Genomic DNA, 6,000 nt, shown 5'->3' with positions numbered 1-6,000 from the left:
ATGAAAACAAATGGATAAAGTGCCTGAAAAGGCACTTAATCCTCCACTGAAAGCCTTTCTGTCTCCTTGAATCCATCTTGCAATTATTAAGGACCCTTTTTATCACTCATAAATATTTTTTTTTTTGCACAGGTTTTATACCCAGGGCAGCATGGTTTCTAAGTGGACTCTCAGATGCAGGGCAGTGCAATGAATTCCACAAGCACCACACAGCACAGCACCAAAACATGCAACAGTTTCTGGTGCTATCCGTTGGGTTTTTCCAGAGTACAAGGCAGTTGTCAGTGCACCTTTTATTTCCCCTCACGAGTACAATTCACGTTGTTTACCACAGATTCTCCTGGGTGGCCTGATTGCTCTTCCTCACAGCACAGAAAAAGAAAATCACTCTGATTCATGAGGAGGACAATTCCCAGATTAGTCAAGACATGTGGATGCTACCTTTACATTATTCTATATTCTTATATTATCCTGAAGTTAACGTATGTATTTTACTGGAAAGAGCCCTAAATCACCGAGAAAAGTGAATTTATGTGACCGTATCACAAGGATCTGTGAGAGATTTTCTACCCATTTTCTGCATTTTCTACATTTCTACATGTCAAGAAGCTCTGTGAGAACCAGCAGGGATGTTAAATGAAACCTGCCACCAGATTTTTAGTGCCATCTTTGGTCATATGGAACACAACTGAACCCAGATAATTTGGATTCGAACCTCTTTGAAGCATTTCAGCATTTATCAGCTTCCAGCCCTGAAAAGCTTGTGAGGAGCAGCCACGAGGAGAATTCCATTGATGGGAAGAGACAGCTCCCAAAGCCAATGCTTGCAAAAGAAATATGCAAAATGCTGCCAAAACCAAGCCTGAAAGTGACTCAGATTCCATCTAAGACTGCTGCAAAAACAAAGGGGGAAACAATCTGTCCCTTCAAAAGCTCCAACATAACCTTAATTGTGAGAACAGCTGAAACCCATGCCTTCCTTTGAAGTTTAATCCTGCTGAAAAGGGATTTGGAATTTTTATCAGCTTTTCCTTCAGTACTCCATAAAACATTTTCTGGAAAGGATATGTAAGCTGCAAATAAAAGTTTTTGCCAACTCCACGTGCCCGAAAGGGCTGACACAGTTTCTCCCAACCCACACTGAGGTTCCTCAGATGCTTTTTGTGCCATCACCATCCTCAAGAAGCATTAATGAAACATTCCAAACTCCACATCCAGGGGAGCACCCCTTGGTTGATTTTCCTCTGCCCTTAAAGCAGACTCGAGTGTATGATCAGAGAATCATTTAGGCTGGGAAAGGCCTCTAAGATCATCAATCACACCCAAAATGGCCAAGTCCACCACTAAATGATGTCCCTGAGTGCCACCTGTAGCTGCCTCTTAAATGGCACAAACACATTTATTCCTCTGTCACAAAGAGCGTAATGGAAAATTAAAAGATAAATATTTTGTTCTGACTGCCAGATTTCCTCCTATTGCTTCTTCAGAGGCAAGTAATAATTAGGGGACAAAAAGAATTTTAAGGGGAGGAAATAATCCCAGTTTAAGTAGTTCAAGGTTTAGACCCTGCACTTATGACACTGCAGAGATCTGACATGACCCAGAGTGCTTCCATTTCACCAACCCTGGTGCAGCTACAGCACCTTTCTCCACAAGTGATCATATTCAGAGATTGTATAAAATAATTTTCCTCACAGAAATTGTTGGCTTGGTTAGGAAGGCATCTTGGCTTTAACCTTAATTCTTAGTGTGGACAGATTTCACTTTCTCACTAAAAATATCTGCAAGTTTTTGGAACCAAATCCAGTATAAAATAAAATTAAAAGTTGTTCTGGTAATTCCAGTTAAATTTGAGTATTTTCACAGATATTAGATTGAATCAAGTTACATTTTACAAATATTAAAACACCCACCAATTTGCAAACAAATCCAATATTTTCTGTGTTACAAGGACAAGGATCTCCTGCTCTTTCCTCTGTCAGATATAAGAACTGGAAGCACATGGAGTCATTTTTAAGAAAGGCAGCCTGATTTTAGCTGATCACATCTTAAAGACTTGGTTTATGGAACATAGATGTCTCATGAGAAAAAAAAATTCCCTGCACTAAGAACCTGCCACAACACCACTCATCCACTAGCAAAGGAAACTGCACTCAGACTCACAATAATATTTTTAGAATAATATTCTCTCCACTTTTCAGACAAATTAGAACCAGCTAAGGCTCCACTTCTTGTAAGTGAGGCAATTTCAGTGCATTTGCTACTTTAAACTGATTTGCCTCTCAGACAACAATGTAGATCTGGATAGCAATTAGTGCCTTTGAAGCTCATTAAGATATCTGATGTGTGCCACATTCCCGCAGCAGTTTCTTTCTGCAGCATCTTCTAACTTCGGAGAAAACTTGTTTTGCAAGATACTGACTGGTTTGGGTAGGAAGGGACACTAGAGCTCATCCCATTCCACCCCTGCCATGAGCAGGGACACCTTCCTCTATCCCAGGCTGCTCCAAGCCCCAGTGTCCAGCCTGGCCTTGGGCACTGCCAGGGATCCAGGGGCAGCCACAGCTGCTCTGGGCACCCTGTGCCAGGGCCTCACACCCTCACAGGGAGGAATTTCTTCCCAATATCCCATCTAAACCTGCTCCCTGTCAGTTTGAAGCCCTTCCCCCTTGTCCTGCCACTTGTAAATCATCTCTCTCCACCTTTCCTGCAGCTCCTTCAGGCTCTGCGAGGCCACAATTCAATCACCCAAAGCTTCTCCTCTCCAGGCTGAACAACCCCAGCTCTCGCAGCCTTTCCTCCCAGCAGAGCTGCTCCATCCCTCTGCTCATCCTGGAGCTCCAGGTCCTCCCTGTGCTGGCCCCAGGGCTGGGGCAGCTCTGCAGGTGGGGTCTCACCTGGGCAGAGTAAGGGTGGGTTGTACCCAGGGTTCAGAAGAGTGAGAAGCACACAAACATTACCCAGCATCACAGGAGGGAAAATTCCCAAACAGAGAAATGAAAAAGAAAGCAGAACTCGGGATTTGCATGGAATGCTGCCCAGGAAATGCAATCAGCCACTGTTCCTTCCTACTAAAACCATCTCAGAACAGTCTGAAACACGTCATAAATAAGTGAGCTCTCCTCTCAGCTCCATGCCATTCCCTACACGATTAATTCTGAATATATCATCCAGAAATGAAGTGTTTGTTTATAGATATCTCTCATATATCACACACACCCATATCTGGGATATGCTGAACTTCCCAAGGCAAGGACGATCTGCCAATTTTCAGGATGAAAAGTTTTTCAAAAACTGCTTAATGAAGGAAAGCAGGGAGGGGGAAGAAGCAAGTTTTCATCCCTAAAAACTCAAACTTGTTTGTGACAACAACTCAGTTTCTCTTTGCTGAGTTCAGTCAAGGCCAAATTCAAGTTTCAGCTCCTCCAAGTCTCTTCAGGATCTAAATAATTACCTTTCCTCTTGCCACTGGTCCCCTGCCAGTGAAAACCAATTGAATGTTCTCATTTCCACCACCTTCCTTAAATACAGAGAGCCAAAACATAACTTTGTTTCCCTTATCTTGAAGATAAAAATCTTTCTTCTTCCTTTGCAAAACACAGTTACCAAACATTAATAACTTGCTTAAATATCTAAAACTTAGGGCTTTTGAAAAGGAAAAGTGAAGTTTCTCAAGATTACACATTTCTCCAGGCTGCTTTTCAGGACGTGAAGTATTTGCTAGTATCAGTAAGAAACTGATTAAAATTATTATTTTAGAAGTGTAAGCACCAGACAGTGCCTACGAGCACTTTCATGTGGTTTATGGGTGGCTAAATGGCTAAAAAGAGCTCTGTGGTTCACTAAAAAAGCACTTGTGTGTTTTTAAAAAGCATTTATGTATCAGTCCCTGGTGTGGAACGAGGCTCACCTTTCAGCTCCAGCTAAAACCAGATCCATCTCCTGCAGACAGATGGAACTAAAAAAGAACAGACTCCTCTTCCTGGCCAGTTTATGTTCATCCACAGAGACAGTCAGCCAGTGTTGTTTAAAGTTCGTGGGCAATTACTCACCTTAACAGCTCCAGTGTGGAGGTAAGAATATAAATCACATTTATGGTGGAAATTGCATCAATGTAAAGCCAATATTCACTCGACAAGTATCAGAAATAAAGAAAGACAGTGGGAAACAGCAATCAAAGTCCAGCACAACATTTCTGGAAATCTCCATCAGAGCCAACTCTTAGATGCTCAAAAGCAGAGATGCAAATCTCCTCCTGCCACAAGAGTCCTTAGCAGGAGGATTAATAAGAATAATCTATTTATATGGTGGCTGAACAGTAGAAAGCTCAAACGAACCAAAGAAACCCCCAAAAAATTCCCCTCCAAGGTTTTTCCATTCTTTACAAAAACTATATAAAGAAAAAATTGCATAGTCAGAGATTTAAAAATAAAACCAGGTTATTTTAGTCTCTTCCTTTCAGCAGCTTCCACAATACTTCCATGTTTTGGAAACTGATTTTTCTTGTCTCTTGTCTCAGTCTGAAGAACAATTAAACTCATCTCCATTGGAGAAAACGCAGCATAGCAACATCCGTGCATGGATGGAAAGATGGAAATATTTTCACTAGGAAATATTGACTTTGATTGCATTAGAAAATTGAATCTGGTTCATTTATTTGTCATTAATCACAGATGTGACCTTTTAGGTTTTGGATTATGTTCTGTTCATTGCAGAAAAGTTGGAGGGTCTGGAAGGAGCATTATTTGGTTTTTTCACCAGAGATTCAATCTCTACCCTTTGTATCCCTGAGTGTTCTGTGTGGGAAAGCTCAGGCTGAATTGAAAGACACCAAAGAAATTAATGACAATGAAATTTTGTCCAACTTTCCCAAACTGGCTTGTTCTGTGACTCCATCCCATGTCCATGACCATCATGATTTGCCAGATGACAGTGTCCCCTGGCTCACAGCTACCCCCAAACTGTGCAAAGAGATTTAAACCATGGGTGAAAACAGTGGGCTCAGCATGAAAGTGTGATTTTTCCACACCAAAAATCATCTTTCCATATTTAAACTTAATAAGTAAAATAGGATTTTTAAAAGGCATCTGTAATGACACTTTCGTAGCCTTGTTCCCTTGGTTAGAATGTGAGAGGTTTATTAAATGTACACACAGCTATAATAAATATATTCTATGGTGTTAAAAAATGCCTACCTCATTCCTTCCTCCACTTCCATCCCAGTGAGACCCCTAAGGGATGATCACAACCCTTTTTAGGGTTTTACCCCATAATCTCATTCATTCAGTGCCTCAGCTTCACGTTAGGGGAGCAGTGCAATACCAGAGTCACCTACACAGAGAGGAGGTGGAATTCCCATCCCTGGAAGCTTCTTAAAGCTAAACAGAGCCAGGGCTGGCCAGCTCCAGGAGGGGCACGAATCCCACTGGGACAGAGTGTGGATTAGGTGACCTCCAGAGCTTCCTCCCAACCAACCTCTCCACGAGTTTCCTTTTGCACTGTGCACAGCACAGAAAGCAAAGCAGATGCCACCCTCCCATTTCTGCCTGGAAAAGCTGGAACTGGGAGATGAGGGTGTAACAGCCCAGTTCAAACAGCACCTACAATCCACTGGGAGGTGGAGGACAGCGAATGAACAGACTTTTCTGCCTCCAGCAGGTGCTGGATGTCTGGGAACGTGCAGCTGAATGGGTACACAGAGCCTTTGCCCCTCAGCACGCTGCTTCCTCCCCTATTCCAGAAGCCAGGAGCTTTGAAACAGCAACACTCCTTTTTTTCCAACCCCCCCACTTATGCTTAATATGTATTCAGCCCTCGTGACACAATAGAGCCCTTTGAAGGACTAGAAAGCTGTTTCTTATCTCCACTGGTTTATCTTTACTAGGCAGTTTCTCTGACAGTAGTGTTTTATCCAATTCCAGAATAAATCACCCGCTGCAAGCATAAAGAAACATATTTATACAATAGAATAAATCTCCCTGTTTATCAGGAGAAGGGCCT

This window comes from Aphelocoma coerulescens, chromosome 12 (genome assembly GCF_041296385.1).
Source record: "Aphelocoma coerulescens isolate FSJ_1873_10779 chromosome 12, UR_Acoe_1.0, whole genome shotgun sequence".
Taxonomy (NCBI): Eukaryota; Metazoa; Chordata; class Aves; order Passeriformes; family Corvidae; genus Aphelocoma; species Aphelocoma coerulescens.
Note: the sequence above shows the minus strand (reverse complement) of the source record.